The sequence below is a fragment of the Herpailurus yagouaroundi genome, unplaced genomic scaffold, assembly GCF_014898765.1.
Source record: "Herpailurus yagouaroundi ecotype Mexico unplaced genomic scaffold, PumYag 186, whole genome shotgun sequence".
Classification (NCBI taxonomy): Eukaryota; Metazoa; Chordata; class Mammalia; order Carnivora; family Felidae; genus Herpailurus; species Herpailurus yagouaroundi.
Window position 1 is genome coordinate 18342562 of NW_024412417.1, and position 13263 is coordinate 18355824.

At 34.3% G+C, this 13263-nt stretch overlaps 1 protein-coding gene across 2 annotated transcripts in view; it reads right to left on the reverse strand.

Moving 5' to 3' along the window:
* Nucleotides 1-3785: 3785 nt before the first annotated feature.
* The window catches only part of LOC121042851 (uncharacterized), a 51690-nt gene continuing 42212 nt past the window's right edge, over nucleotides 3786-13263 (reverse strand). For both annotated transcript variants that reach the window (XR_005796488.1, XM_040494255.1), the window contains exon 3: nucleotides 3786-3951. The gene's annotated coding sequence lies outside the window, so the exon portion shown is untranslated. The remainder of the gene's footprint in view (nucleotides 3952-13263) is intronic.

Genomic DNA, 13263 nt, shown 5'->3' on the forward strand with positions numbered 1-13263 from the left:
CTTTTCACTGACTCTGCTCTAACTTACTGGCCTTGACAGTTCAAATTCATTTTTCTCAGGAATTACACCTATATTCTATTTTGTCTCCTTGAAGCTCTTCCCCCATATTAAGTCACATGGCTCATCTCAATTTTCTATTCCAAAATTGCAAACGTTACTGATGAAAAAAGAAAAGATAATACTATGTATAGCATTTACTCTGATTAAAAGGTAGAGCTATCAATTCTGCTTCAATGTATGGTTTCAAATATTCAAAGGCTTGGGATTAGAGAAAGCAAATGTAATTATTTTTGTTGTTTTGACAGAGAAACAAAAAAGGTAGATATTTGGACTCCTGGCTATGTAGATAAAGGAATGTTCTGATATGGATACACTAAATGTAAATAAAAACTGACTTCTTGCTAATTATATTCAATAATACAAACTGTGGTTTTACCAAAATAGTATTTTCACATTTTAGAGTATAAGCAAAAACTATTATTCACTTCTGAAATCACTATCTTTTTCTTCTTTTTAATGTTTATCTATTTTTGAGAGACAGAGACAGAGGTAGAGCATGAGTGGGGGAGGAGCAGAGAGAGAGGGAGACGCAGAATCTGAAGCAGACTCCAGGCTCTGAGCACACAGCCCAACATGGGGATTGAACCGTGAGATCATGACCTTAGCTGAAGTTGAGCTTAACCAACTGACCCACCCAGGTGCCCCAATCTCATCTTTTTCTAAATCCCATTAAGATGATGCTAGAAACTGATTCGGGATGGGGTAGGGAGGATATACAGGCTATTTTAAGCTTTTTTTCTTAAAAACTTACCCAATCCTTATTATCCAACTTTCAGTAGCATCGAAATAAACATACAAAATAACAATACCCATCACTCTTGAACATTTACTAGGTTCCATGGACTTTGTGTGCTAAGTGCTTTATGTATACTTACTATTTAATCCTCACATCAAACAAGAAAACTAAGACTCAGAGAGTTTAACTAACTTGCTCAAGGTTATCCTGATGTGTTCTGAGGGAGACTAATTCCCTTACCATTCTACAGTAATGAAGAATTCAGCCATCATGAGTACTCCCTTGGGTGTCAGCGCTGCATCTCCATACACAAAGCATGGTGCTAATGTGGCCCAATCTTTACACACTAATCTGAGTATGAATATTTTTTGAAAAGAATTAAGAAAATATTGATAAAAGATATTTCTGTTGGTGTTAGTTCAAGAAATAAAGGAATAAAATGACATTTGGATTTTTAGCATAAATTTGCAGAACTTTTCCTAAGCAACAGGTATTGAATACAATAAAGACATATGACATAAAGACAAGTGCTATGAAATGTTCTCAACTAGGGGCAGAGAAGATTCATCAGTTCATTTGAGACTCTTATTGAGTACTTATGTCATCTTTGACTGTAGGTGAGACTGTGACTGGCACAGAGACAAACTCACTGTTGAATGCGTAAATAAGAGAAACACACTTCTCAGAGTCTGTGGTCTAACACATACAAACACATGATTAAGAGGCAATACGCAAAGACCTATGGGGGACATGAGAGGGAGCTGCTAAATCTGAGACGTCCCCTAACTTCAGTAAAATGTAAGATAAAGTTGGTTGTCTGTAAATGGAGTTTATAACTCTAAAATATTCTAATTGGATCCTACTAGGCACTTATGGAAATGCCTGTTATGTGTTCTTTCTCTTTCTACTCACTCCTTCCTTACTATTTAAAGAGAAAATAAGATTTAAATATGTCACAGGTTTACAAGTCAAAATTTAGGATTAATGAAGATTATTTACACCAAACTTACCTAAAAACAAATATACCACATTTTTTGGGTGTGTGAAACTTGTAGTGGATAAAGAACAATAAATCTGTTTTCCTGTTTAAAGATCCTAATTAAAAGAGCACTGGGCTATGCTGATTTGTGTATGTGTGTGATTCTGGTTTGTTTAAACATTGGTTTCTCTGGCTTTGTAAGAAAGCATTCTCTTTATGTACTTTCATACTCATTTACTCAACTGTCAACAAATATTTACTTATCACCTATCGTGTGCCAGGAAAAAACATGATGGAATCTATAGTTTTATATACAAAGTAAAATAAAGATACTCTTTGGCCAGTTTAACATACAAGGACATGGTTTGAAATAAGTCTTGGAGGATTTACTGCCTGTACAAGAAAGATTAACCCAGGAAGACGATATTTAGGAAAAAAAGTGAATACACAATTGAATACGGCCTTTTTCTAATTAAATGATGATTCTTAAAAATTTATATCCTTAATACACTGCATTGAGCTACACAAGATACTATAGATACCAACATGGGAGGTAGTTCTGGGCTTATGATATATGCAGGGCAGAAGATATTAGAAGTTAAAAGTGCCCTGTTGTAAGTTTTGTTTGGGCAAATACATAGAATTTGAAACATTTCACACAAACAGAAAAGACAGCCAAATAAATGATTTTGACTGAGATAACCTCAGAAGATATAAAATAAAAAAATACATCCAGCATAAAGTATTACGGGAGAAAAAGAAATAAAATTAAGTATAGAAATAGAAAACAGAAAGTATTATACAAAAATAAGTCCTATGTAACTCAAGTAGTAATAAGAAATGGGAAAAGTTCATTATCAATACATAGATATGCTGACTAAATTAAAAACAATCCAGTAACGTTACAAAAGGATAAAAAATTTTGGAAAGATGTGTCTGTCCTCAAACTCCACCCCCCACAATAAGACTGTAATAAAATCAAAGACCCCATATTTTTGGTGTTTGATCACCACAGACAGCTTTCAAGGGTCCAGCTTTTCCTTTACTCCTTTGCCACACATTTGTGCAACAAAACCCCAAACTCCCATCCCAGCTCCATTCACTAACCATAATAAAAACCCAAAGCTACTAGTATCCCTCTTTGTTTCACTCCCAGCTGAATTGGAATTCTCTTTTGGGAATTCTTTTGCTGCTTACTACATGAGTAATAACCTTTGCTTTCTATGTTTTTGGTACCTATATGTCATTCCTCCCATTATGCATAAAGGTCTGAGTGGAGGGAGTGGACAGCAGCTGCCCAGCATCCAGCAGGGGATTCTGGGTACTCAAGTCAAACAGAGGCCTTCCCGACACTATCTAAAATTTCAACTTACTCCACACAATCCTGTTTCTCCTCCAATTGAGCATCCTTATCATTGGACATACAATAGACTTTTACTTGTGGTTTTTTCTTAATCTCTTATATGTCTTTCCTAATAATGTAGAAGCTTCTGACAAGCAAGATTATCACTTAATCTAGGGCCTAAATCTGTCACTAAATCTAGGGCCTAAACAGTGCCTCACAGCAGAAATTCAGTATTTGTTGAATGCAATAATGAAAAATATATACCAGATCAATATAAACCAAAAGAAAGCCTTGGAAGCAATGTAATGCAATTTTATGATGTAATTAAACATCACAAAATATATGATCTTTATGACAATTTTAAAATATAGGTTAAATAAATACATTTTTGGAAAATACTAGCACAATAAAAAATAGAAAACCTGAGTAGACCAATAATAAAGAATTCAAAACAGAAAACAAAAATCTGTCCTTTTTCCCCACTTCAAGCACCTTCAACTTGAAATGGTTTTATAGGTGAATTCCTCCAAATTCTAAAGGAATAATTTTTATATCATACAAGATATTTCAAAAAAATAACAATAAAGAGGGAAGGTTTCCAGGCTTATGTTATTAGAATATTTTAATCTCATAATGAAATCAGTTGAAGGCAATAGAAAAGGAAATCATATTCCAATAACATTTATTCACATAAATGCAAATTTTCTAAATAAATACTATATCAGGTAATTGAATCCTTCTATAATGTGCTCAGGTAGAATTTAAACCAGAAATGCCAGAGTTCTTCAATAGCAGCATATTTGCAATGAGGTCATTCACTTTATTCATGAACTATAAGAAAAAAGTAACAGATTCAAGGAGAAAAAAAGGAAAATTGAATATTCAATTATGTTAATACTCTAGAAAAATATCTAAAAGGCAATTTCCTTAAAATAATAAAATAAAGTTGCCAATTTTATAGCAAACATTGTATTTAATAGGGAAATTTCAGAAGCACTCTTTTTAACTCTGGAAGTAAGTCAAGGATGATTATTATACCCATGACTGAGCAATATAACCCTAGGAGTCATGGCAAAGTAATCAAACAAGAAAAAAACATCAGGAAAGGATAATATTGATATTTGCATATGCTATAATTTACATAGAAGATCCTAAAGAATCAATAAACAAACTATTGGAAATATATTGGAATTATAAGATATATATAACATATATATATAACATATATATTACCAGCCATACATATATATATTTGTACATCAATATGCTATATATATCACCAATATTGGAAATATAAGATATATATAACATATATATTAACAGCCATATATATATGATATATATATCACTAATATTTCTCTACTTCACAATAAGTCGAAAATGTTAATAGAAAATACAGATGAAGTTTATAACAGCAAAAAAATAGACTCTCATAAATAGCCAATTCTATTAACGGACAAAAAGGATGCCTTTTTAAATGGAAGGATATACCATGCTCATGCAAAGTTCACCCTATTATTACAGAGTTGTCAGTTCTCTCCAAATAAATCTATATTACTTATAAATGCAATTTCAACTGAAATCCAAGAAGAATTTTTGGAGGAGACTTACTAACTGATTCTAAAATTTTATGACAGAATAAATGTATGGTAATATCTAGGACAATTTATGAAAGAGTAAGACCTTACACTGCTCTATCATTTCCATTAGTTCCATCTATTATGGTGCTGGTTTACACTTTTGGACCTATCTTTTACTTATTTATCTTATCTTATCTTATCTTATCTTATCTTATCTTATCTTATATCTTATTTTAGAGAAAGAAAGCACAAGTGAGGGAGAGGGGCAGAGGAAGAAAGAGAATCCTAAGCAGACTCCACACTCAGCACAGAGTCTGACATGGGGCTTGATCCCCTGGGATCATGACCTGTGCCAAAATCACAAGAGCCACCCATGTGCCCCCGCCCCTGGACCTAGGTTTTATTTCCATTACTACACTACTCAAAATTCAACCATCTACTTAAATTCTCTTTTTACATTCCCAGGATTAGGTGTAGAAGAGGCAAGAGACAGTCTATGCTTAGCTGTCTCTCTGATCCTCCCTGTTACAAAACTGTTATAAATATTAATCCATTCATGTATCTATATAGCTTTCATTCTGTAATGTGGTTTGTCACTCTCAAGCCTTTTCTTCTTTAATAAAGTATAAAATTTGTAAATATTCTCAGATATTTTTAAAGATAGATAATATAAACTAAGTGGATCCAACTGGATAAGATCCTTGATTCCACCTATGAATCAGATAAACGAATGCTAAATTTATAATAAACATTCAGAGAAATAAGTAAAATCTTCTCTGAACATGATTTTCTCCTGAGATTCTGAAAGCACAGCACAGTGTCTCACTCTTGTAGCCTGAGTTTCCTGTGTGCCATCTGAAGTGCCTGCCATACGGCAAAGAGAAAGATCCTTTAAGCAAACAAAACTCCCTATCACAAAATGTCTGCCTAGTTCTTTCCTTATCTTTTCACTTCCCATATTTCACTTTATCTCACAGACATAAATACAATGCTGCGGATAGTTCCTGAATCTAATCTGTAAAATGAAAGAGTTTTATTATGTTATTTCAAGCTTCTATAATTCCATATAACTGCATTTAGACAGCACATGAAAATCATGATACTCAGATTGATACTCGATCTTTGTAGCATGGTTTGTTTTTTGTTTTGTTTTGTTTTTTAATTTATTTTTTCAACATTTATTTATTTTTGGGACAGAGAGAGACAGAGCATGAACGGGGGAGGGGCAGAGAGAGAGGGGGACACAGAATCGGAAACAGGCTCCAGGCTCCGAGCCATCAGCCCAGGGCCTGACGCGGGGCTCGAACTCACGGACCGCGAGATGGTGACCTGGCCGAAGTCGGTCGCTTAACCGACAGTGCCACCCAGGCGCCCCTGTAGCATGGTTTTTAGCTTTATATTTAATCATAAAAATCATAAAAATAATTTTGTTACTATAAATTTATATCTGCTAACTCTTCTTGTCTTCATATTTTGTCTCCATCCAAATAAATTTCAAAAGCGTTTTGCAATATCTTTGTTACAGGACCAGAATATCAAGATGCACACACTATTTAGTGATTGGCAAAGTATTTTAGCTCAGCATTAATCTGTAAATGTGCCTGCCATGTATTACATAATGTAGCAGCTTCAATATAGCTTTTAAACATTTAATTCAGGTATATAAGAAAGACTTCCATTCTCCATTATTTCTTCCATTCTCTTAATAGTCTACCACTCAGACTACCTTTATTCAAATTGTTATCACTTCTTTCTGTTCTTTCTGGTTCTTAAAGCTGTTTAAAGCAGCTTCCCATTTAAACACATAGTCCCTGGGGCGCCTGGGTGGCGCAGTCGGTTAAGCGTCCGACTTCAGCCAGGTCACGATCTCGCGGTCCATGAGTTCGAGCCCCGCGTCAGGCTCTGGGCTGATGGCTCAGAGCCTGGAGCCTGTTTCCGATTCTGTGTCTCCCTCTCTCTCTGCCCCTCCCCCATTCATGCTCTGTCTCTCTCTGTCCCAAAAATAAATAAAAACGTTGAAAAAAAAAATTTTTAAATAAATAAATAAATAAATAAATAAATATAAAAAGCAATTGTTAATGAAAGAAAATTAAATACAAAGGAATGACAAAGAACTAAAAATTATCTGATTTCTCTATCTACTGTGTTAAATTTGTATGTACCTTCTTTAATGTATCAAAATAGCACCAGAGCTTTTTCTTTCCACTTTGTCCCAAAACATTTCTAAAGAGACAAATATAAATGTAAAATCAACAGTCATAATATTACTCTTATACCCTTAATTATAAGAAAGTGAAAGCTCTATGTCTATTTAATAATATTTTATTACTTCTTTTCCCTCTTAAGCCTTGACCTACTTTTACCATTTATTTTTAGCTAGCCATTTTTGTGGTTCTGATATATTTATATACTTTCCTACTTTTTCATTCTGGTACATATTTACAAACAGTAATAAATTATAATGATACGAAAGGATAACTAACAAATTAATGATACCCACACTTTGAGGAAATTTATACAAAATTATTTTTCTGTAATACAAATGTTAGTATACAAAAAATATAATTAAATTTTGGTTTCACTATGAAGTATATGAAAATCTTAAATATCGTTTTTGAAATAAAAATATGTCATGAGTTGAAAAGGAAGAAAAATTTCTACTCAGTGAAAAAAGCCAATTAGTGAAGTTCAAATAAATAAATCATAGTTTTTAAAGAATAGGGCTCACAGTAACAATGTAAATAGAATTCTACATGTTAATTGTACTTTCTTGTTCATACATTTGAACTCATTAATTTTAGATATCTTGACATGTTATAATTCTTGATGATGTGAATCTTCTAAGCTAGACCAAACAGTAAAGATGTTGAGTGGGGGAAAGGGGGTTCTGTATTTCTTGGAGAAATCCATTTTAAGGTGATTTAAAGTATGGTTTTCCAACTGTCTTGTCCTTATGGCATTTATAATAAATGAAACATCTCCTTAAGTTAGAATAAGAATCTAGTATTGTAATCCACTCTACCTGCTTGAGGGAACCTTGTAAGTCTACATTCTCTAAACAGCAATCAAAAAAAGATGCCATTTATTCAATTGGTAAGTGTCTACATAATATTTAACATCAGAATGTTTGCAATGTGTGTATATTTTAAAACCTGGGGTAATGAAGATATATATATATGAAAATAACCAAAGTCAAAATTTTGTTTCATTTAATCTTTTCTATCATAACTGTACACATAAGATATTCATTATAAGCAGATAAATGAAAACTACTATATATTTTTCCAAAAAGTTAGAAAACAAATGGAAGAAGAAAAATATATATAAAGATAGAAACAAGAATGTAACTAGGAATAAACAGGAACTACACAGCGGATATATATTTTTTAAAAATCTCAATGTTTATTTATTTGCGGGGGGGGGGGGGGGAAACAAAGCACAAACAGGGGAGGGGCAGAGAGAGAGGGACACACAGAATCTGAAGCAGGCTCCAGGCTCTGTGCTGACAGCACAGAGTTCAATGCGGGACTTGAACTCATGAACCATGAGATTATGACCTGAGTCGAAGTTGGATGCTTAACCAACTGAGCCATCCAGGTGCCCCTAAAAACCTTTCTTAAATATTGAGAAAATATTCAATATTATAATCAGAATATGTTTTTCTGAATTAATCTATAAATTTAATACTAATAAAATCTCAAAGTGTATTTTTTCTAAATCTGACAAGCTTATGTTAAAATGTATATTAAAAATAATTGTAATTATTTCTAAAAATAGGTGGGGAATGCTGAAAAAATAACATAGGATGGGGGACCCATTCTGCTCAATAATAACATTCATTATAAATCTATAGTATTTTTCATGCCTTGGTACCGGACATAGTTTAATTAGAACAGATCCATTAATACACCCATTTGTATGGTTGAAAATACTAGAAGCTAAAGGTGCTGCTTCAAACATGTGACAGTTGAAAGATGAATTTAATATCCTTTCTTTGTTTTCTGAATTGCTTAACTGAGTGTGCACAATTTTAAAAATAGTGTATGTGTGTAATTTTATACATTTATATATTCATATATCATATGTATATATGTATCTATATGTTATATGTATAAACACATTTTCTAATAAATGTATAAAAACTAAGAATATGTATGTCTGCCTCCATACTAATACGGTATATACATATAAATACGCATATATATGTGTGTACCCATATGTATGTGCACATATGCATATATGCACATACATACAACTACACGTGTGTGTCTAAGAAGAATAAATAAAAATGCATTAACATATATTAAATATGTTGTTTTGTGGTAATATTTCTAGTTTGGGATTTTTGTCCTTGGTTTTGGTTTTGCCTCAAGAAAATTGCACATAAGAATAATAATATAATCTTAAATTCAGGATTTGAATAGGAAAAACTTCCAGGAGGAATAGTACTTTATCCTTTTTCATTTCACTGAAATTACAGCAAAAATGGTGTGAGAAAAGTTTATCAAAAAATTATCAATGAGAAAACTCTATATAAACTTTAGAAATACATAGTAGTATTTAGACACTATAATTAATTTAATCAATAGATTGAATAGTTTTAAAGCATAATTTAAAATTTTAAGTAGATTTAAGATACAATTATTGCAATGATGAGGTATTTTAGAATTATGAAGCAAATAACAATTAAAGAATTTTGATGATGATTTATCTAACTAGCACATCTAACAAAAGGATTCTGATGGGACAATAATGTAATGATAATCCTTTTTAGATGGAGACACTCCACCACAAAATGAGATATTAATAAAATTGAGATGAAAATATAAGCAAATAGATTGACAGCGCTGATATAAAAATACAAATAGGCAAAGAACCTACCCTAATTTCATGCAGTTTAACTTTCAAACAGGATTTAGACCATTGGTCTCCAAGATCATTTACTCTTGGAAAAGCAAAGCTTTCTGTTTTAAGAGAAGGAAGCTTATTTTAAAGACAGGGAGAGAGTCCTCTTACACTACACGTTAATGACTTCAGTATAAACGAATCCATAATATATGGATTGAGTTTCCTTCCCAAAGCATATGGCTTATAAGTTAAAGGAAAAGTCCTTCAGGCCACATGTTTTATCAAACCTAGAACAAACTAAAATAGTTTTAAGATGTAAAAAAATACTCAGACTGTAGCCAAGACTACCCATCCCTGAATTAAACAAAACACCATAACCATAAAATTCTATTTATATTATTCAGAAGAAAATAGCATGAGAAAATCCAACAATTACTAGAAGGCAAAATACACTTCTTCATGAAATTTTGATGTTACCTACTCTCTCTTCCAAAAACTGAAGAAAAAATTTCATCGTCTCACAGAATTTAGGCACACTAAAAGGAATCACTCTGCAACATGATATTCCAATATGAAATATAGTGATAATTTGGCCCTCTGCTTCATTAAGATGCCTTTTTTTTATTAATACTTATTCCTTTTTCTCCCTATCCTATACTTATACCACCACTTACACACACACACACACACACACACACACACACACACACACACACATTTTTTGCTTCTTCAGGATATGTTCAAGTATTTCAATGATTTAGATGCTGTGGCGATTTTGTAATGGGTTAACTAGCTGAGCTTATCTACATACCTCAGACTTCCTATATCTATATGTTTCTTTAGAGGGTTCACAAAAGAGGTTCTTGTGGGAGGGTCTGAAGAAGGTTGGAAGTAAAGCAGAATTCGTTTTGTTGATTATCTTCTGGCTCATCTATCTCACGGACATTTGTGAGGGATGAGGTCTGCAACTCTCCCACCCTCCTCTGTATTGTCCTTCAGCATTTCCAACTCCTGGGACAGGACTCTGTGTTCAGCTCTATGCTAAAGAGCCCTGGTTTTTATAGGAGACCCACACCATCCAAGTCAGAGGCAATAAAAACTGGGTTTCAGTCCAAACTCATGGGCTTTTTCTTGTTCTCCCCCACTGTGTGTTTGTGTTTCCATCTTGTTCTTGCTCTCCTATACTTTATACCCACCTTTCCTTCCTTAGGACTCCAAGATACATCATCATATGTGAAAATAAAAGCTGTACAGAAGCTGTTTAACTAGCTGCCACAATTATGTGAGGTCAAACCCACAAAGCAAAATGGTTAACATACACACACATACACACACACACACACACACACACACACACACACACACACCCCACATGCGCATATACCCCCTCCTAGTTCTTCTACTTCTCTAATACAATCTTGACTGCTACAGACACTGAGAACTTAAGTTTCACTAAAGGCAGACAAGCAGTTATTTGGGAACCAGAAAGACCTGCAAAGTGTGCTACCATTTACACAGCTATATATACTGATTTTCAAGTTTAGCTCTGAAAATGTGTAAGCAACAAGTATTTCTTCAGATGCAGATGTCTATTAGAAGTTCTTGATGGGGCGCCTGGGTGGCTCAGTTGGTTGGGCATCCGACTTTGGCTCAGGTCATGATCTCACCGTTCGAGGGTTCAGGCCTTGCGTCAGGCTCTGTGCTCACAGCTCAGGGCCTGGAGCCTGCTAGGGATTCTGTGTCTCCCTTTCTCTCTGGTCCTCCCCGCTCATGCTCTGTCTCTCTCTGTCTCAAAAATAAAACATTTTTAAAAATTTACAAAAAAGAAGTTCTTGAAAATTCTAGTCAGTATTCTTTTAAAGTGACAGACACCTACCTTAAGCTAGGTTAGGTCAAGAGGGAATCTACTGAGTGGTGGAGGCAAATAATAGGAAAGCTAAGAAAACTGGAAACAGGACTTGAGATACTATCTGAACTTTCACTGATCTCTAAATTGACCCTCTCTCTGTTCTAGCTTATGTCTCTCAAACTAACCTTTTTAAACGTTTTAGAAGATTTTCAGGCTTTATATGCATACATGTAACCCCAGAAAAGAGAAGGGCTCTTTCAGATTCTCTTTAAAAATCTTGGTGGAAGCGGTGGGCTGGGGGCAGACATCAGGTCTGACGGCTGCCCCATCCACCAACACAAGTTATTCAAGACAGCACAGGGGAAGTGCCCCACAGTCCCGCACCACTCCAGGGACTATCCAAAATGACCAAACGGAAGAATTCCCCTCAAAAAAACCTCCAGGAAATAACGACAGCTAACAAACTGATCAAAAATGATTTAAACAATATAACAGAAAGTGAATTTAGAATAATAGTCATAAAATTAATTGTTGGGCTTGAAAACAGTATAAAGGACAGCAGAGAATCTATTGCTACAGAGATCAAGGGACTAAGGAACAGTCAGGAGGAGCTAAAACATGCTATTAATGAGCTACAAAATAGAATGGAGACGACCACAGCTCAGATTGAAGAGGCAGAGGAAAGAATAGGTGAACTAGAAGATAAAATTATGGAAAAAGAAGAAGCTGAGAAAAAGAGAGATTAAAAAATCCAGGAGTATGAGGGGAAAATTAGAGAACTAAGTGATGCACTAGAGAGAAATCTATGCATGATTGGTATTCCAGAGGAGGAAGAGAGAGGGAAAGGTGCTGAAGGTATACTTGAAGAAATAATAGCTGGGAACTTCCCTGATCTGGGGAAGGAAAAAGGCATTGAAATCCAAGAGGCACAGAGAACTCCCTTCAAACGTAACTTGAATCGATCTTCTGCACGACATCTCATAGTGAGACTGGCAAAATACAAGGATAAAGAGAAAATTATGAAAGCAGCTAGGGATAAATGTGCTCTAACATATAAAGGGAGACCGATAAGACTCGTGACGGATCTCTCTACTGAAACTTGGCAGCCCAGAAAGGAATGGCAGGAAATCTTCAATGTGGTGAACAGAAAAAATATGCAGCCAGGAATCCTCTATCCAGCAAATCTGTCATGTAGAACAGAAGGAGAGATAAAGGTCTTCCCAAACAAAAATTGAAGGAATTCATTACCACTAACCCAGCCCTACAAGAGATCCTAAGGGGGATCCTGTGAGACAAAGTACCAGAGACATCGCTACAAGCATGAAACCTATGGACATCACAATGACTCTAAACCCATATCTTTCTAAAATAACACTGAATGTAAATGAACTAAACGCACCAACCAAAAGACACAGAGTATCAGAATGGATAAAAAAAAACAAGACCCATCTATTTGCTGTCTACAAGAGACTCATTTTAAACCTGAGGACACTTTCAGATTGAAAGTGATGGGATGGAGAACTATTTATCATGCTACTGGAAGTCAAAAGAGAGCTGGAGTAGCCATACTTATATCAGACAAACTAAACTTTAAATTAAAGGCTGTAACAAGAGATAAAGAAGGGCATTATATAATAATTACAGGGTCTATCCATCAAGAAGAACTAACAATTATAAATGTTTATGAGCCGAATACCGGAGCGCCCAAATATATAAAACAATTACTCACAAACATAAGCAACCTTATTGACAAGAATGTGGTAATTGCAGGGGACTTTAATACCCCACTTACAATAATGGATAGATCATCTAGACACATGATCAATAAAGAAACAAGGGCCCTTAATGATACATTGGATCAGATGG